Consider the following 21,929-nt stretch of genomic DNA (forward strand, 5'->3'; position numbering starts at 1 on the left):
ATGAATATAAGAAAGTGAAAATCAAAATCAACAAAAAACTATGAACCAGAGACACCTTTTGGGGGGTGGAGGGCGGGAGGGGAAGGATTGGGGTCAGAATGGGGCGTTTGCAATTGTATGGGGGAATATAAAAATAAAATTTATTATTTAAAAAAAAATTACCATGAGATACCATCTTACACCAGTGAGATTGACACATATTAAAAAATCTAGCAACAGCAAATGTTGGCGAGGTTGTGGAGAAAAAGGAACTCTTCTACAGTGTTGGTGGGAGTGCAAACTGGTCCAACCACTATGGAGAGCTGTGTGGAGATTCTGGACCTACTAAACATAGAGCTTCCATATAATCCAGCAATTCCACTCCTAGGGATTTACCCAAAGGACACAGAAACATCAATTCCAAAGAACACCTGCACCCCTATGTTTATAGCAGCACTATTTACAATAGCTAAGCTTTGGAAACAGCCCAAATGCCCAAAAATAGATGACTGGATCAAGAAGATGTGGTACATATACACCATGGAATATTACTCAGCATTCAAAAAAGATGAACACATGCAATTTTCAGCAACATAGATGGCGCTGGAAGGGATCATGCTCAGCAAAATAAGCCAGAAAGAAAAAGAAAAATACCAGATGGTCTCACTCATAGCAGGAATCTAGAAAACCTAAATAAGGGACCAGGAAAATGAATAACTATAAGAAAGTGAAAATCAAAATCAACAAAAAACTATGAACCAGAGACACTTTTTTGGGGGTGGGGGCGGGAGGGGAGGGATTGGGTTCAGAATGGGGGGTTTGCAATTGTATGGGGGAATATAAAAATAAAATTTATTAATTAAAAATTAAAAAAAGAACACAAAAACACTAATTTGAGAAGACATTTCAAGTTATGCACTATATTCTCAGTGGCATTATTCTCAATAGCAAAGAGCTGGAAAAAGTCTAGGTGTTCAACAATGGGTGATTGAATAGAAATGTGGTATATTCAATCAGGCATCACTTAAGGATGTTTTGGTCAATGATGGACCAATATGCTGTACCATCTAACATGAGCAGGTAGGAGTCTGACTGTACCTAGATTTGTATAATTATACTCTATGACTCTGGCAGAATAATAAAATAACCTACACTACAAAAAAAAAAAAGAATCAAGTCAAAGAAGTCATCTTTCACTGTTTTTTATAGAACATTTTAAATGAAATTCTAGAGAGTGTAATATAGTAAGAAAAGAAAAGATGGATTTAAATTTTATTTCTGTTACTTAATGTAATGTTAGAACTGGTTATATTTACTGACATACAATTTTATGTCTAGTGAATTTAATAAGAAATTTGACTTTTTGTATATCTTTTTTAACCATTTCTTACTAAAACTAATAAATATTTTTTATTTTTTCAAAAAAAAAATCTGAATACAACAAATGCTAACAAAGATGTGGGGGGGAAAGTACCCCGCTTATATTGATGGTGGGAATGCAAACTGATCCAACCACTATGGAAAGCTATGTGGAGTTTTCTCAAAACACTAAAAGTGGATCTACAGTATGATCCAGTGATTCCATTCCTAAAAATCTACCTGAAGAAAACAAAAATGCTAAATCAGAGAAAAGGAAAAACCTGCACCACTATGTTTATTGTAGAACTGTTTAAATAGCTAAGATATGGAAACAAACCAAATGCCACCAAATACACAATGGAATATTACTCAGTGATCAATAAAGACAAACATGGCATTATGGCAACGTGGATGGAGCTGGAGGAGATTAGATAAATATTGGATGGTTTCACTTATATGTGAAATACAGATACAAAATGACAAAACTTGCAAACTGACCATAGATCTGAGGTGCACAGAAAAGGAGGAGGAAGAATGGATTTAAAACAGGGGAGGAAAGAGCACAAGGGAATATGCTGATCATTCACAGGTGACATGGAGGGGGGATATCTATGGCAATTACACTTAAGGGGAGAAACCAATTACTGAACAAAAATAAACAATGTAAGAAAATAAATTGTAGAAATAATAATAATAGGAATATCAGAGTGGGAAGAGAATGAGAAAGGAGAAGCTATATTTAAGAAACAGGGGCCTCCCTGGTGGTGCAAGGGGTTAAGATGCAACTTATGAAGCTATCCGCAGCCACTGCAACACGAGTTCCATTCCCGGCCAGGGAGCTATCCACATGGTACAGCAGACCTCTCCTGACTCGCCTGCTGCTCCCCTCAGTAGTGTATTTCAGTCAATCTGAATACACTGTTCTGTTCCTCACTCTGTCTCTGGTGAATCCTCTCACCCCCCACAACTCTGGCTTGTACCCTAGCTCTTGTATGCATAAATAAATCTTTAAAAAAAAGACTTCTCAGAATAGTGAATATAATGATGTGCATTATACCTCTATCTGCACAGGGAGCTCAGCAGGCAATGTGTCTCCAGGTGATTTAACCTTTTTCAGTGGCTTCACATAGAATGAGTCTTCTCTGGAACTTATTTCAGAAAATTCTGCTTCCAGCCATAGCTTCTTATTACAGAGGCACATGTATATTTCTGTGTCTACCCCAGGCTATAAGGACTATTCAGATCCAGCCAATATTTAAGTTTTTGAGTAGAAAAACTGAAGCAAGGGAAGTTGAAAGGTAATATGGCCAGTTGGTTACTGGGAAAAACCCTATATTTTCAGACTTAGATGATTCTATTAATGCTAGTTGTTCCAAATAATCTCTCCCCCGCTCTCTGTGCTTCTGAGTGGTAGTGTTCATCCAGGGCTGGCCTTGTTTCCGTAGTCCAACCTGATCCCATCCTGTCACAGATCAAACTCTTTGGGTGAGAGTTTAGGGAGAGTGCAGCTGGAATCTGCCAAAGGAGGGGCTCCTTTATTGTTTATTGCCCTGTATAAACTCAATCTCCTCCCCATGACCTCATTTCTGAAGGGTTTACCCAGCCCAGAAGTTAGTCTTTACTCACATTTCATAAACAAAATAGGCTCATTTTTTTTTTTTTTAAGATTTATTTATACCAGCACTGGGTACAGTCAGAAGTGCGGGAGGGTGAGAGAATTCACCAGAGCCAGAGGGGAGAGCAGAGCAGGCAGACTGACGAAATACACTGCTAAGGGGAGCAGTCGGTGGCAGGAGAGGTCTATGAGCCATTTGGGACCCTCAGCCGGCCGCCAGGGATCGAACCGGCGCTGCAGAGGCTGTGGGCAGCTTCGCAACCCAGCGCTTAATTGCTGCACCACCGGGGAGGCCCAATGTAGGCTCATTTTTTATTACATGCATTGATATAGAAGAAGAATACTTTTATGATTGTGAGATGTTCCTTTAGAGTTGGCTGATCCTGGCCACTGTAAACAATGGATATGTGTGTGTGTGTGTGTGTGTATTTATTGTAGCACTGTTTAAATAGCTAAGAAATGGAAATAATGCCCCTAAACAGATGAATGGATCAAAAAGTTGTGGAATATACACAATGGAATACTACTCAGTGATCAATAAAGACAAACCACAAAATGCACTGACTTGTATCTTCTTGTATCTTCTTTCCATAATTTCCATTAGACATTTACCTCCCCCTATAGGTTTGGATAGTGAGAATCTCAGTTTTATGCTAAATACATTGGAAACATGACCACCAGGAATTCCATTTAACCTCTCTCCTTTATTTGTTACAATTATGAGTCTAAGAATGGGTTAGTAGAGAGCTTCAGCTAAACAAAAATGATAAGTAGATTTGTGGTAACCTGAGAAAAATGACAGTGATCTCATGTACAGTGGCTATTTTTCTTTGGGGAATAACTGTAAAGATTTATATTTGATGGTACAAAGTCATGTTAATTAAAGTCTAGGGATAAAAAGCTTCCGGGACATTCCCCCTTGAGGTCCTTAATTAACAAAGGGTCTGTGTTATGTCAGTCAGATGTGCCCTGCCTCTGACCAGCAACTTATGGTAATAACATTAAAACTATAATCAATTTATATATTAATGATAAGCTTTTGTGAAACCCAATCTGGAAGAAAAATGAGCCTCTATATTCTCAGCCCGTCAACAAATTCTTCGTTTCAGTTCTGAGAGAAGAAAGAAAAACCTAACACTTCTCACCCAGGTTACAGCACTGCAGACACCTAGGTTTCCAGGTGGCAACAAAGAAAAGAAATGGCAGAATTATGAGGTAGTCAAATTTAAAATTTACTCAAGGAAAAGCTAACAGTTGCTGGAAGTTTTCCTATATTTCTGAAAATACAGTCATATTAATATTTTGATGGTTGTTTTGCATTAATGATGATAATCAAGTGCTATCTAATTTTTTAATTGTCTAATGGGTATTAATTCTGATGACCACACAGGAAAAATAGTGAAGTATACTTAGTAAACAGAGCATGATTGTATGAGTGGATACCCATGCTTTTCAGATTATATGTAAAGACTTTTATTTAGTGGTTTAAAAATGGTAGGTTTGATTTTAATTTTTTATCTCCAGAAAATTTTATCTTCATAAGCTAGATAATAGAGAGTGTTAGGGATATCCTGGGTAACAAAAGTCTTATATAAATGATGGTTGTTACAGCCATGAGTTCCAGAATCCAATAACACTGAGTTAAAGATTCAGCCTCATCACCTACATACTCTGCAACATAGGGCAAAGAGCAAACCTTCTACAATTTGACTTCGACATTTGATACTGGTCTATCAAGATTACCCATCTGTCGGTGTTGTCATTGAGACTCAATGTGTCTGAAGAACTGAGCACACTGCTTAGCAAAATGAGGTAATAAAGGATCATTATTTTTTCTCTAGTCAATGAAATATGTATTGAAACAATGGAATCTATATAACTTCCTTCTAGTTTTTCCCCAAGATGTTTATTTTGACTGGTTTGCAGTTATGTGAAAACATTAAAAATATAACTTATTTAAATCTATCAAACAAATAAACATCAAAACAGAAATCAAAAGATAATCCAAAATGTTTTTAAAAATTTATTTATAAAAACATATATATGTGTGAATCACCACACCATCCAGTGCAATAGTTCTTTTCTTACACAAAGTGTTTGGCAAGTCATGCTGAATCCTAAGTCACTATGGGTGAGATAGGCTTGATTTGATTTTTCTTTCTGTCCCTGCCAACATGAGGAGAGAAGAAAGACAGGCATGCCCCCTGTCAGCAAGTTGTTTTGGACATCAAGGAATGCCATGTAGTGATGTTTATTGATACCTCCTGTGTATCAGAGTTATCAGGATTGCTTTGAAGTTGAGCACAGGCAAAGCTAAGGAGGTAAGAACTGGACCCAGCCAAAACAGTGTATGGAATTTCCATTCATTCTCCATTCTTCTGGGTCCCTGAAGGAGAGGACACAGTAGATGGAGATGTCTCATGAGGGTCTCAGGACACCTTCACAAATAGCATTTCATAAACAAGTTAATCAAAAGTTTCCAGAACATGTCCATTGTTCATTCCAAGACAATACAATAGGGCTGTACTTCCTCCAAATCTGACTTTTTGACCTGGCATTCTCAAGAAAATAGATAAATGCCTAAAAGAAAGCACTGAGAAAATGGAAAGATTCAATTCAGGAAATGGGATTAAATATGCAGATATATTATTTGCAACCACGTATGTATTGTATGACATTGAAGCACTGTGGTTCCCTGAAGATTTTTTAATCATAAGATCTTAAGACTTAACTGAGGCTTGGTTAATATCCCAGGTCCCATGCCAGCAGATTTAGGTTGTGGTTCAAAACTCTTCATTTTTACAGGACTCTTCTTTGATTCTGATGATCAGGTAAGTTTAGGAAATGCTGGTTAGGTTGAATGTGGGCTCTAAAATCAAAATGCCAGGGTTACTGTATGGTCCTCTGCTCTTTAGAAAATTACCCTGTCCCTATGAGTTCTAATTTTCTTATTGTTAAAATTGGTGTAAAATTACTAATTTACATAAATTAACTTTTATAGCAGGGATTGTTAGAAAATTCAACTATATAGCAATGCATGCAAATGCTACCATTTACTGAGATCAAGAACAATCATTACTATTATTATTATTGTTACTATTTTTATTGCTACCATTGTTGCTAAGATGATGAGTTGTACTAGATGCCTTTGAATAATGCCAAAATGCATTTAAATTCATCAATCTAATTTCCATCATTCCATTTTTTAAACTAAATATTCCCAAGATGTCTTTGTCTCAATGCAAATTGATTAAAATATTTAGAATGGCCAAAGGTAAACTCAAATATCAAGTCTTACATGAAATGAGTAGAAATAAATTGATCAGCAGAAACACTGTGTCCCCTGTATACATATATTGTATTATGCATTTCTGAGTGAAAGAGTGTATTTCTAAGTTGGTTATGATTGCTTGATTAAAGGCAATCTCAGAAAAAATCATAGTCAGGCTCCTTGTTTGACTCTTAACCTATACTAGACCTTGGAAGAAAGGGAAGAATAATAAGGCAGAAGTGAAACTATGTGAAGAGCCAATTTCTAGATGAGAAGAAAAGATGATACAGGGATTAAAAATGATGGCAGAAAGTTAAGTGGGTAAAGGAATATGTAGGAAATAAGACTGCAATATAAGAAAACTACAAATAAAAGTGTGTTATGTGCACTCATATTAATGGGGGTGAATAGCTCCTTATATCTAGCGCAACTTAGCAGGACTCAGAAGACCCCAAGTTCCCCATTTGTCTGACTTTAATGCTTTACATTCTGGTATTAAAACCTTTCTTTTTTTGAAGACTTTTTCTGCTGATAAAAATGTGATATCCCCACAACTCCACATTTAAGCATCAGATTTAGTAGTAGAGTGATATATTTACTAGGTCAATTATTGGAGTTACATCGAAAGTATCAGAAAATTTTAAAGTGTTGGGCATCTGAGATGGGCCAGGGAAACCACCTGAAGATATGACCAAAATTTTGTATTTTTCTCATGGTTCATATGTGTGCATGTCATCATCAGTGAACTTAGATTGTTTCCTTTCCCCTGGGATCCCTCAAATCATTCTGTATGGTACAAATAGCGAAAGTGGCACAGCTACTTCCATGGACTACAATAGTTCTAAGAGCCAGATATCAACTAAATGTATTTGTTTGAATGTTGTATGAGCCATTGTTAGTATGACTCTGTGATAAGCCAAGTAGCTTCCTGTCTAAGGTAACAACCTTACAGAGGGCACTATAAATGCTCATCAGCAGCTTAACATATCATGAGGGTACCTGACACTTACAGTTAGAAAATAACCAGCAATCAGAAAAAAATGCATTGAATATCTGCAATGTTTCAGAATTTGGCTTAAGTTTGACTTCAGAAAATCATTATTAAAGTCATCAGCCTTCTTCACTGTCCACTGTATTTCCTGACTAGAATGATCACATAGGGATGATCAGTTGTCTTTCCATTTACTAATAATAAACCACTTCTAACTTTACATCTTACTTCCTCCCACTTTTCTGAAGGAAATTTGAGTCCTAACCACAAATACTTCCCATAATACTATTTTCTGGTGCTTGTTTGCTTCACTTCTCAAAATGTTCCTGACAGTTGGAATGCCTCTCTCAAGCTGGAAAGCTATTAATCATCCTTTAATATGCAGCTAAAATATCACCCCCACCCCCAAAACTTCCATTATTTACTTGCAGCTTTTGAACCATTTTTTTTTTTAAAAAAAAAAAACTTCTCATTTTACTATAATGGTAAAGCATCTGTTCCCCTAAAGTTTAAGGCCAGAAGTGAAATCCTATTCATCCATAAATTCTTATAGTCTAGAATAAAGTTTCTCCAGGAGATATTGAATTCAACAGACATGTGTATAGTGAAAAAATGACTGAATGAGCCATGGAGAAACATGAGGAATTAATTTCCAAATCTGTTAATATATAAATCTTGAATTTACCTATTTCATAAATATTAGTTAAGCCCAACAAGTGACCACATAGTCATATGAGGATGTGTCCTGTGAAAAAAAGACAAAAATGATGGGAAAAGTAAGATTTTTTTTTTATTTTTCTGGAAATAACTTACACTAAAGCACTCATGTAGCTGAAAGACACATAGATTTTGAGTCTTACTGACTTTCCCTGTGAGCTATCACTTACTGCATAACACTGCATCAAATTGGCCAAGTACTACATTAATGTTACTCTACGATGCCTGATTATAAGAATTAAAAACAATTTAATTGTTCTGGAGAAATATGTATTTTTAACATTCCATAAGCATCCCATCTATGTTTTATCAAGCAACTTTAAGTAACTACTGAACGTTTGATTTCATGAATTCCATAAAACTGAGAATTAAATTTTGTATTCCTAACCTCTCAGAAGCTACAAATCAGAAAAAAAAAATGTGGACAAAATTCACCTTTTCACACAATTGTTTATTACCTACCTCTTCAAGATACAAGGCAAGATAATTCTGAGAGTTCAAAGTATTTAAGAAAAAATATTACCTGTGGGAACAATAACCATCTACAGGGGTAAGAAATAGGAAATTTCTCTAGAAGTCACTGGGTATAAAGTAGATTATAACGTATACCTTAATGTACATGAAAGAAGACAGGAAAGGTGAAAGTCAATGGGGCAACCATGGAGGAACATTGAGCTGGAAATTTTGAAATAAGTAATATGCTTTAACAATTAAAGTAAAACTGGACTGCTCTTTTATTCACTGTTCCTTTCAAAAATTTTTATGTGTGGTTTATATTTCATTTGTTTTTATTTTACTTTTTCACTGTTATTTAAACCATGCCTCAAACCAATGGATTATTCACAACTCACCTCATCCACCTACCCACTCACGTTTGTTATAAATTATTATACTTAACATAGTTTTACAGATATGTGTGAATCTGCGAGAAACATAGCAGAGTCTCTGTGACTCTTCATATCTATATTTACTTATGCAGTTGCAAATGTAAATACATTGTACATCCAAATACAGCTCTGTGAGTAGTAAGAGACCTGAAGGCACTGGTTCGGCCACTATTTTAAGAAATCTTCCAATTATACTGAATATAGGCATTTGACACTGCTGACCAGACAATGTTCTAAAATCTCTACACTTATTATTTTAATCTTCACTTACCCCTGTGCAGTGAATATGGCTTAGTCCTATTATATAAAGGAAGGAAGAGAGGTTCAGTAGGATGATCCATTAGACCAAGGTCATCAGACTAGTAAATGTGGTCATTTGATAAAGGGATTTTCAAAGCCTGGTAATAATCCTCTAGAGGCTATGTTTTTAACTAATCCACAATGCTGTCTGTTTTTACAGTTTATAAGCATAAACAAACCTTTGCTAAACAGAATACCTTCTACCTTAAAATAAGTTACCTCTTGCAAGCTGAATCCTAACAATTTTCTCCAACATGGTCTTCTGTCCTTTTTTTGTGCAGCATCAGCAAGCACCCTAATTACTTTAATGGAAGATTCAGACTTCATGCATAATAAGGGCATTTGTGTGAAACTGACAAGAATATTTGTGAGGTCCCTCCTTATGTATGGGTGGTATGATTAGTTATTCTACTGCTGTTCAGCTGACTTAAGATACTTGAGTTGGGATCAGAGTAAGGATGACTTGTGGACAAATGAGAAAATACTCTCTAGGAAAAAAAGTGTTAGCAAAAAGGAGAGGACAGACCACACTAAGTTTTGAATATGATTTTATATTCTCAGGTAATCAAGGCCTTCAAATCCCATCTTCAAGACAATCTTCATTTTCCAAAAAGCCTTATAATACTGAGTGAATCTGTTGCTTTCCAACATCTAAAGTGATTTTAACTCTTGTTGAAGTATAATAGTTTGTTGACTAAAAGCAGATGCTTAAACTAATTCTTTAAGAAATACACATGATAAATTGACATAGAATTTACTGTCTTTTTGTTGACAGAATATTAAAATGTGCTTGTATTTTTATGCAGTTAATATCAGAGGTTACAGTTTATAATAGTATATAAAGATTGTAAATAGTATTTTATGAAGAAACACATGGGAAATAATGAAAATTTTGTATACTTTGAAGCTATCCATAATTATGGAGAAGTAGCAACAAGGAAAGAAATCATATAAATATATTCAGAAGAGTTCTGGGAGTAGGGGTGGCAGAAGATGTGATATGAATTCATCACTAGATGGAGCAATGTTCTTACCATTTTTTTCTGAACAATGATATTCAGTCATGGAGGGAAACAATAAGACTGCTACCATGGATTTTATTCTCCTGGGTCTTTGGCCTGAGCTCAGTCACCTTGTGTTTCTTATCTGCCTCATTATTCTGGTCTACTTTATAGCTGTCCTGGGCAATGGTATTCTCATTCTCCTTATATGGTTGGATACCCGACTACATTCTCCCATGTACTTTCTACTCAGTCAGCTCTCCCTCATTGACTTGGCCTTGATCTCAACTACTGTTCCCAAAATGGTTGTGAACTTCTTCTCAGGGAAAAGAACCATATCACAAGTTGGCTGTGGAACCCAGATCTTCTTCAGCTTAACCCTGGGGATTGCTGAATGCCTTCTGCTTACACTCATGTCCTATGACCGATACATTGCCATCTGTAACCCATTGCGTTATTTAGTCATCATGAGCCATAACACCTGTAAAAAGATGGTCATTGTATCATGGGCGGGAGGGGCGATAACTTCCCTGGGTCACACAGCTTATGCCATGCACTTCCCCATCTGTCATCCCCGAGAGATCCCACACTTTTTGTGTGAGGTCATGGCCCTTCTAAAACTCACCTGTGATGACATTTCAACCTATGTGAAATCAGTGGTGGTCTCAAGTTTTCTGGTGGTCCTCATTCCCCTGGGTCTTATCATAACCTCCTACACCTTCATCTTCTTTGCTGTCATCCACATGAACTCACCTGAAGGCAAGAACAAGGCTCTGGCCACCTGCTCCTCCCACCTCTGTGTGGTCGGTCTCTACTTTGGCCCTGCCATATTGGTCTACATGAGACCTGAATCTTCTAAGACACCCAAATTAAACCAGTCTCTCTTTATGTTTAATGCAATCCTTACCCCTATGCTTAACCCCCTTATCTATAGCTTGAGAAACAAGGATGTAATAGCAGCTGTGAAGAGTATGATCATCAGTAGATGTTCCCTGCAAAAGATTAAAAGTCACCTGGGTTACTATAGCTGATTATAAGCTCATGTTAGCATATTTATTTGAATTGCTCAAGGAGACATAATACTTAACAAATTCTTTCATAAGAATTATAGAAATGTTAGAAGTCATTTGTTATTAAGACCTATAAATGCTACAAGTCAATGTTATTTATGTGTGGAAATAAAAGTAGCATATAAAAAATCACTCCATGGCCTTAAAGGACCATCAAAAAAGTCATTTTCTCTCATCAAAAGTCTTGAAGCACCCTGCTTTTTAAAATAACATTGATTTGTTGCTCACATACACCAAAGTCACCAATGTACTCATTTTCCCAAACATACCTGTGAAGAATGTATGGTCTGTTACTCAGAACAATGAGAGAATCACAATTCAGGGTTGTCAGAAAAAGCATAACTTTTTATTGACATGGCATTAAGATTGTCTGAATCTACCTTGAATTACCAAAAGCAGATTTTAACTGAGTTGCACACTGGGAACTCAATAGTCAGCATTTCTTATAAGGAACAATAGGTACACCTGAATCTTTTCACTTGCATCCAGCAAACTTTCCTTTTACTTTGCCCTCGTTCTTCTGAATTCATAATCAATATCCAATGCAAACAGCGACAGAACCTCTTCCTGACAACCTGAAAAATGGTAATAAAATAGAGGTACCTATCTCTTGACATTGTTGAAAGAATTAACTGAGTTAGCATATGTAAATTACTCAGAACAATACATACAGAAAGGGAGTGCTATATTATATAGATCCATATGTCTGAAGGTGAGACAATGTCTTAAGTACTCAATGAAGAACAGAGAACTCAGTTCTTCAAGATCTTTTTTTTTTCATCATGATCAAGTAGGCTTCATCCCAGAGATACAATGATAGTTCAACAAATGCAAATCAATCACAAGATCAACAAACAGTTAAAAATCATATGATCAGTTCAATAGATGCTTGAAAAAGTGTTTGACAAGATACAATATCCATTTATGATAAAACAGGAACAAATGGAACTTATCTAAGATTAGGAACAAGTGAAGGATATCATCACTAAAAATCATTTTGGAAATCCTAACTGAAGCAATTAGGCAAGAAAAAGATATATATTAGGAATCCAAATTGGAAAACAGAAAGCTAAAATCACAATTTACTCATGACATCTCAATATTTAGAAACCCAAAGACTATTAAAAAAGACCAAAAACTGGGCTTTTCCTGGTGGTGCAGTGGTTGAGCACTGGGCTGCGAAGCTGCCCACAAACTCTGCAGCGCCGGTTCGATCCCCAGTCACTGGCAAGGGTACCGCATGGCACAACAGACCTCTCCTGCTGCACCACTGCTCCCCTCAGCAGTGAATTTCATCAGTGTGCCTGTTCTGTTCCCGCCCTGGCTCTGGTGAATCCTCTCACCCTCCTGCGCTTCTAACTGTACCCAGTGCTTGTATAAATAAATAAATCTTAAAAAAACTATAAATAAATAAATAGAGTAAAGTGGTAGAATGCAAAATCAATGCACAAAAATCTGCTGCATTTCTGTAAGCAAACAATATATTAGAAGAAAGGAAAAATAAGGAAAACAATCCCACTAACAATCATACCAAAAGGAATGAAATTCTTACAAAGGAGGATGAAAACTTAATAAAGGAGGTGAAGAATCTATATATTGAAAACTGTAAAACACTATAAAGGAAAATTAGAAGAAATAAATGGAAAGATAACCTGTCCTCACAGATTGCAAAAATATATATCTTTTTTGATTGCTGAGTAATATTCCTTTGTGTATATGTACCACATCTTCTTGATCCAGTCATCTATTTTTGGGCATTTGGGTTGTTTCCATAGCTTGGCTACTGCAAATAGTGCTGCTATAAACATAGGGGTGCATGTGCCCCTATTTGAATTAATGATTTTGTGTCCTTTGGGTAAATACCTAGGACTAGAATTGTTGGATCATATGGAAGCTCCATCTTTAGCAGGTTGAGGAATCTCCACACAGCTTTCCATAGTGGTTGGGCAATATGGATGGAGCTGGAAGGGATTATGTTCAGTGAAATAAGACAAAGAAAAAGAAAAATACTGGATGGTCTCACTCATAGCAGAAATTTAGAAAACCTAAATAAGAGACCAGGAAAGACAAATTATAGTAAAGTAAAAATCAAAAGCAACAAGCAACTATAAACCAGAGACATATTACGAGGTGGGGGGAGTAGGAGAGGATGGATTATGGTCAAAATAAGGGGGGTGGGAATTGTATAGAAATTATATAACCAGATGAAAATGCATACATTGTGCAAAAATGAAAAGATGATGTAAAAATATATAAATAAAATAAAATAAAAAATCATGAAAATAGCTATGCTACCTAAAGCAATTTATAGGTTCAGTGCAATACTTTTCAAAATCCCAATGACTTTTTTCAAAGAAAATGAACAAATAATTATAAAACTTATATGGAACCATAAAAGACCCCAATTAGACCAAACAATGGAGAAAAGAAATTCTTTTTAACAAATGATGTTAGAAAGGAACAGATAGTTTCATGCAAACAAATAAAACTAGATCCATACTTTACTTAACAAAATAAAAATTTATTCAACATGGATTAAGGAAGTGGATATAAAAACCAAAACCATAAAAGACTTGAAAGAGAGCCTCCCTGGTGATGCAGCAGTTGAGCACTGGGTTGCGAAGCTGCCCGCAGCCTCTGCGGCACAGGTTCAATCCCCGGCTGCTCCCCGGCCACCAGAGGAGGGCCCCACATGGCGCACAGACCTCTCCTGCCACCCGCTGCTCCCCTCAGCAGCATACTTCGGTCCTTCTGCCTGCTCTGCTCCCCGCTCTGGCTCTGGTGAATTCTCTCACCCTCCCGCGCTTCTGACTGTACCCAGTGCTTGTATAAATAAATAAATAAATCTTAAAAAAAAAAAAACACTAAAAAAAAAAAAAAGACTTGAAAGAAAACAGGACATACATAATAGGACATCTACCACAAATATGTATTTGGGGACTCAACTGCTATGGAAAGGGAAGCAAAAGCAAATATAAAAAAGTGGGACTACATCAAACTAAAAGTTTTTGTATCTCAGAAGAAACCATCACAAAAGCAAAAAGGATGAAAAAAAAAAGATGTCATACATCTTCTATGGGCTAATTTCCACACTTAAACAAAAAACAAAAAACAAAAACAAAAACAGACAACCCAATTAAAAAAATAGGCAAAGAATCTAAATAGATATTTTTCTAAATTAGACATTCAAATAACTTACTGGCAGGGGCCTCCCCGGTGGTGCAGCGGTTGAGCGCTGGGTTGCGAAGCTGCCTGCAGCCTCTGCAGCACCGGTTCAATCCCCGGCTGCTCCCCGGCCACTGGAGGAGGATCCCACATGGCGCACAGACCTCTCCTGCCGCCCGCTGCTCCCCTCAGCAGTGCAACTATAAATCAGAGACACACCCCGAGGGTTAGAGGAGAGGAAGGATTAGGGTCAAAATAAGGGGGGGGGTGCAATTGTATTGGGAATAAAACCAAAATGATAATGCATATATTGTGCAAAAATGAAAAATGATGTAAGAATTATATAAAATAAAATAGTAATTAAAAAAAGATAAACTAATGCCATTCACCGCAATGTGGACTGAACTAGAAGATATTTTACTAAGTGAAATAAGTCAGAAGGAAAAAGAAAAACATTGTATGATTTCACTTATAGGAGGAACACAGGGGAACCAAATAAAGGAAAACATAAGAATAAAAAAAATTAACAGGCAATTATGAATCAGATATTCTGTGGGAGTAGGAGAAGGAAAGGGATCAAAACCAGGGTGGGAAAGGCACAAGGGACTGTATGATGATGTATGGGTGAATTGGTTGTGGGAATTCTATGGGGCCTACAACTGAGAAAAGAAAGCAAACATTGTACAAAAATGATGCAAAATATATAGAAATGCAAAATATATAGAAACAGTGATGCAAAATATATAGAAATAAATAAATTATGAAAATATAAGTATACAAAAATATGTTTTATATCTATATGTAAACAGTCAATTAGATAACAGATTTTTTTTTTTACAAAATCCCACTTGTATTCACACCAAAAATGATGGGTCCTGAGAATTACCTTAATAAAGTTGGCGTAGGACCTCCATGCTGAGAACTATAAGACACTGTCAAAGGAAATAGAAGAAGATAAAAATAAATGGAATGATGCCCTATGTTCAAGGGTTTGAAGTATAAACATTATTAAAATGGGCATGTTACCAAAAATGGCTTGCAGATTCAATACAATTTATATCAAAATCACAATGGCATTCCTTAAGGAAAAAGATCAATGATATATATTTTATTTATTTATTTTAATTTTCATACCTCATTGTTCATTTTTGAACAATATTTACTTTTTTCCCATAAGATGTAATTCCCATAAATTTCCCACCACAACATTACCCATGAGTCATCACCTTAGACCCTTGTGCTCTTCCTTCCCCTGTTTGATTCCCTGTCTACCTTTCCCCTACTATATGTCTCAGTTCTATAAGTAGTTTAGTTTCATTCTTTTGCATGTGACATTTCAGCTTTCCCAGTAATATTTGTTAAAGAGACTATCCTTATTCCAGTGCATATTCTTTGCTCTTTTGTCATAGATTAGTTGACCATATGCATATGGCTTTATCTGAATATCAATTAGATTCTTTTGGTCTGTGTGTCTGTATGTGTTCCAGCACTATGCTGTTTTAATTATTATAAGGCTTTGTAGTATATATTGAAGTATGGGAGTGTAACACCTCCATTCTTCCTCTTTTTAGTAAGGACAGCTTTGGCTATTTGAGGTTTTGTATGATTCCATGTGAACTTCAACAATATTTGTTTCTTTGAAGATTACCTCTGATTTTCCTTTATTGGAATTGCATTGAATCTGTGAATTGCTTTTGGTAGGAAAACAATCCTACAAGTGAATGGTACCCAAAGGAAGGCAGAGATAGTCACACATATATCAGAAAAAAATAGATTTTCAGCTAAAACAGGTAATGAGAGACAGGGAAGAACACTATCTAATGATTAAGGGAATGATACTTCAGGAAGACATAACACTCATTAACATATATACAGCCATTAAAGGAGCACCAAAATACATTAGGCAACCAATATTAACTCTGAAAACAGCCATTGGAAAAAAAAAACATTTGTGTCAGGGGACCTCAACAACATGCTTTCACAATAGACAAATAACATGGACATAATAACCTTAAACAGATAATTAGCCCATATAAACCTCAAAGATTTTTACAGGGTACTGAGCTACAAAAATATAGAATACATATTTTTTTTTCAAGTGACCATAAACTATCCTTCAGAAGAGTGATATGCCACAATGCATATCACACAACAAATATCAGCACATACACAAATATTGAAATCATACTTAGCATGTTTTCTAAGGTATCAAATTAGATATCAACTATCAAAAGAAAGCAGGAGAATCAGCTAATACATAGTAACTGAATAGCACTATTAAAAGACTATTGCATAAGACAAGAGAAAGACATACAAGGAATCCAGATAGGAAAAGAAGAAGTCAAACTATCACTATTTGCAGATGATATGATAATATACATAGAGAACCCCAAAAACTCCACAGAAAAACTAATTCAACTCATCAATCAGTTCAGTAAAGTGGCAGGATACAAAATCAACATGCAAAAGTCAGTAGCCTTCCTAAACACAAACAATAAATCTGAAGAAGAAATCAAAAAACCATCGCTTTTATTACTGAAACCAAAAAAATCAAATACTTGGGAATAAATCTAACAAAAGAGGTAAAGGACCTATACAAAGAAAACTACAAAACACTGTTAAAAGAAATAGAAGCAGACTCAAAGAAATGGAAAGACATCCCCTGCTCATGGATTGGAAGAATAAACATTATTAAAATAGCCATCCTACCAAAAGCAATATACAGATTCAATGCTATTCCAATCAAAATTTCAATGCCATTCTTCAAAGAAATAGAACAATTATTGATGAAATTCATATGGAATCACCAAAAAACCTGTATAGTCAAAGCTCTCCTGAAAAAAAAGAAGGGAATGGAGGCATCACACTCCCAGACTTCAAACTATACTACAAAGCCATAATCATCAAAACTGCATGGTATTGGAACAAGAACAGACACACGGACCAATGGAATCAAATAGAAAATCCAGAAATAAACCCACAGATTTATGGTCAACTAATCTTTGACAAAGGAACAAAGAATATACAATGGAGCAAAGAAAGTTTATTCAATAAATGGTGCTGAGAAAACTGGGTGGCTACATGCAAAAGAATGAAACTCGACCACTACCTCACACCATGCACAAAAACCAACTCAAAATGGATTAAAGAACTAGACATAAGACCTGAAACCATAAAATACATAGAAGGAAATATAGGCGAAACACTACATGATATGCACATCAAAGACATCTTTACAGACACATCACCCAAAGCAGTGATGTGTGAAGGCAAAGATAAACAGCTGGGGCTACATCAAATTAAAGAGCTTCTGCACAGCAAAAGAGACAATAACAAAAACAAAGAGAAACCCCACCGACTGGGAGAACATTTTTGCACCCAACACTAATGATAAAGGACTGATCACAAAAATCTGCAAAGAGCTGATGAGACTCAACAACAAAGAAAATAATTCAGTCAAAAACTGGGCAGAAGAGCTAAAAAGAAACTTCTCTGAAGAGGAAATGCAAATGGCCAACAGGCATATGAAAAAATGTTCAACATCACCTGTAATCAGGGAAATGCAAATCAAAACTTCAATGAGATACCATCTTACACCAGTGAGAATGGCACATATTAAAAAAAAACTAGCAACAACATATATTGGCGAGGATGTGGAGAAAAAGGAACTCTCCTACACTGTTGGTGGGAGTGCAAACTGGTCCAACCACTATGGAGAGCTGTGTGGAGATTTCTGGACCTACTAAACATAGAGCTTCCATATGATCCAGCAATTCCACTCCTAGGGATTTACCCAAAGGACACAGAAACATCCATTCCAAAGAGCACCTGCACCCCTATGTTTATAGCAGCACTGTTTACAATAGCTAAGCTTTGGAAACAACCCAAATGCCCAAAAATAGATGAGTGGATCAAGAAGATGTGGTACATATACACCATGGAGTATTACTCAGCATTCAAAAAAGATAAACACATGCAATTTTCAGCAACATGGATGGCGCTGGAAGGGATCATGCTCAGGGAAATAAGTCAGAAAGAAAAAGAAAAATACCGGATGGTCTCACTCATAGCAGGAATCTAGAAAACTTAAATAAAGGACCAGGAAAATGAATAACTATAAGAAAGTTAAAATCAAAATCAACAAAAATCTCTGAACCAGAGACACTCTATTGGGGGTGGGGTGCGGGGAGGGGAGGAATTGGGATCAAAATAAGGGGGTTGCAATTATATGGGGAATATAAAAATAAAATTTATTTTAAAAAATGAAAAAAAGACTATTGCAATAATAAAGAAATCAAAGAATAAAACAGAAAATGCCTCTAGACAGGCAAATGAGGATACAACTTTCCAAAACTTAAGTGACGCACAAAAGGAGTATTAAGTAGGAAATATACAGCAATATGAGCACACATTAAGAAACCAGAAAGAGTCCAAATAAACAATTTTGCCTCTCATATCAAGGAACTAGAAAAAGAACCAAAAAAATGCAAAAGCTAGTAGAAGGAAGGAAATAAAAAAAAAAACAAACAGAGAATATAAAAATGAAATAGAAATAAAAAGAGAGTCTAGCATATCAATATGTTCTTTGGGGAAAAAAAAACAAAGAAGCAAATCTCACTCTGAAAAAATAAACAAAATAGACAAACCTCTAGCTAGGTTTACTAAGTGAAAAGGGGAGAAAATTCAAATAAATAGTATTAAAAATGAAAGAAAAGTTGTAAGGGACACTGCAGAAATTCAGAAAATGATAACAAATTACTATTTATACACTAACAAATTCAATAGCTAGATGGAAAAGGGAACAAATGAAAATCTTGGATAACAACAAAAAAAATCACTACCAAGGACATTGAAATACTAACCAAAATTCTCCCCCAAAATCAAAAATCCAAAAGTAGGGCCTCCCTGGTGGCGCAGAGAGTTGAACGCTGCACTGTGAAGTTGCAGCTTCTGCAGTGCAGGTTTGATTCCCAGCTGGCCAGGGAGAAACCCACATGGCGTGGCTGACCTCTCCTGCCTTGCCCACTGATCCCCTCAGCAGTGTCTTCGGTCTGTCTGCCTGTTCGCTCTCCGCTCCGTCTCTGGTGAATTCTCTCACCCTCCCACCCCTCTGACCTGTACCCCAGTTCTTGTATAAATAAATAAATATTTTTAAAAAATCCAAAAGTAGATTTCATTAATGAGTTTTACCAAAACTACTGAGACAAACTAATACCTATATGTCTAAATGCATAGAGAAAATGGAGAAAGATGGAATAATTCCAAACACATTTTATGAGGTCAACATTACCCTGCTTCCAAAAGCATCACAAAAAGAAAACTAAGGACCAATATTCCTGACAAATACAATTGCAAAGGCCTAGACAAAATCTGAACAAAGTGAATTCAGCAATGCATAAAATGGATCATATATCATAAGAGGGATTTATTCCAGGGTCACAAGTATATTTCACCATCCAAATTCCAATCAATGTAATTCACCACCAAAATAAGAGGAAAGACAAAAAGAGTGAGATCTTATCAATAAGTGAAGAGAAAATATTTGATAAGAATCACCATACATTTATGATTAAAAGACCTTAAAGGTGGGAATAGATGGAACACATCTTAACATAAAAAGGGCTGTATATGACGAATCCATAGCTAACATAATGCTCAATGGTGAAATAGTTGAAACTTTTCCAACAAGATCTAATACAAGACAAGGATGTCCAGGGCCTCCCTGGTGGCGCAGCGGTTCAGCGCTGGCTTGCGAAGCTGCCCGCAGCCAATGCAGCACTGGCTTGATCCCTGGCCACCAGATGAGGGTCCCACATGGCACGCAGACCTCTCCTGCCGCCCGCTGCTCCTCTCAGCAGTGTACTTCGTCAGGCTGCCTGCTCTGCTCTCCGCTCTGACTCTGGTGAATTCTCTCACCCTCCCGCACTTCTGACTGTACCAACCGCTTGTATAAATAAATAAATAAATAAATCTTTAAAAAATAAATAAATAAATAAATAAAAAACACACAGGGTGAGAAATGTAAGACTCAATCACTTTTGTTACCACAACCCAAGCACCTCATTGGTAGGATCCACCTCAGCAGTGGAAGCCAGCAGCAGCACCAGTGGTGTTCTCTTACCCTGCTGCTCCACCACAAGTCAGTTATGGCAGTTGCTCCTCAGAGCCCAGCAACTGCCTTTTTTTTTTTTTTTGTAAGGAACTCTTACTGTTTTTTTTTTTTATTTTATATAATTCTTACATCATTTTTCATTTTTGCACAATGCATACATTTTCATTTTGGTTATATTCCCCATACAATTGCACCCCCGCCCCTTATTTTAACCCTAGTCCATCCTCTTCCCCGTCAGTGTGTCTCTGATTTATAGTTGCTTGTTGATTTTGATTTTTAATTTGTATTAATTAGTCTTTTTCCTGGTCCCTCACTTAGGTTTTCTAAATTCCTGCTATGAGTGAGATCATCCGGTGTTTTTCTTTTTCTTTCTGACTTATTTCACTGAGCATGAGCCCTTCTAGCTCCATTCATGTTGCTACAAACTGCATGTGTTTATCTTTTTTGATTGCTGAGTAATATTCCATTGTGTATATATACCACATTTTCTTGATCCAGTCATCTATATTTGGGCATGTGGGTTGTTTCCATAGCTTAGCTATTGTAAATAGTGCTGCTATAAACATAGGGGTGCAGGTGCCCTTTGGAATTAATGTTTCTGTGTCATTTGGGTAAATAGCTAGGAGTGGAATTGCTGGATCATATGGAAGCTCCATCTTTAATAGGTTGAGGAATCTCTACACAACTCTCCATAGTGGTTGGACCAGTTTGCACTCCCACCACCAGTGAAGGAGAGTTCCTTTTTCTCCACAACCTCGCCAACATATGTTGTTGTTAGTTTTTTAATATGTGCCATTCTCACTGGTGTAAGATGGTATCTCATTGTAGTTTTGATTTGCATTTCCCTGATTACAAGTGATGGTGAACATTTTTCATATGCCTGTTGGCCATTTACATTTCCTCTTTTTAAAAAAAAAAGCCTGGGTTTTCTTTTTTTTTTAAGATTTATTTATTTATTTATATAAGTGCTGGGTACAGTCAGAAGCGCAGGAGGGTGAGAGAATTCACCAGAGCCAGAGCGGGGAACACAACAGGCAGACTGATGAAATACACTGCTGAGGGGAGCAGCGGGTGCATCAGGAGAGGTCTGCTGGTGGCCGGGGATCGAATTAGTGCTGCAGAGGCTGCAGGCAGCTTCCCAGCCCAGTGCTCAACTGCTGCGCCACCAGGGGAGGCCCTGCGTTTCCTCTTTGGAGAAGTTTCTTTTTAGCTCTTCTGCCCAGTTTTTGACTGGATTATTTTCTTTGTTTTTGTTGAGTCTCTTCAGCTCTTTGTAGATTTTTGTGATCAGTCCTTTATCATTAGTGTTGTGTGCAAAAATGTTCTCCCAGTTGGTGGGGCTTCTCTTTGTTTTTGTTATTGTCTCCTATGCTGTGCAGAAGCTCTTTAATTTGATGTAGTCCCAGCTGTTTATCTTTGCCTTCATTATCACTGTTTTGGGTGAATTGTTATAAAGATGTTT

The 21,929-nt window shown here is 36.5% G+C and overlaps 1 long non-coding RNA gene across 2 annotated transcripts; it reads right to left on the minus strand.

Annotated features, from left to right (window-relative positions):
* Positions 1 to 5,021: 5,021 nt before the first annotated feature.
* On the minus strand, positions 5,022 to 20,484 carry LOC119242696 (uncharacterized). Of its 2 annotated transcripts, XR_008551410.1 has the most exons (6): positions 20,415 to 20,484; positions 15,242 to 15,287; positions 14,390 to 14,555; positions 10,746 to 10,873; positions 7,901 to 7,960; positions 5,022 to 5,822 (listed from the first exon to the last, which is right to left on the minus strand). It is a non-coding gene; the product is annotated as an uncharacterized LOC119242696 (long non-coding RNA). The 2 variants fall into 2 exon arrangements; XR_005124543.2 differs by lacking the exons at positions 5,022 to 5,822; positions 7,901 to 7,960; positions 10,746 to 10,873 and adding an exon at positions 11,351 to 11,765.
* Positions 20,485 to 21,929: the final 1,445 nt, after the last annotated feature.

This window comes from Talpa occidentalis, unplaced genomic scaffold, assembly GCF_014898055.3.
Source record: "Talpa occidentalis isolate TD23 unplaced genomic scaffold, MPIMG_talOcc4v2.1 talOcc4.13, whole genome shotgun sequence".
Taxonomy (NCBI): domain Eukaryota; kingdom Metazoa; phylum Chordata; class Mammalia; order Eulipotyphla; family Talpidae; genus Talpa; species Talpa occidentalis.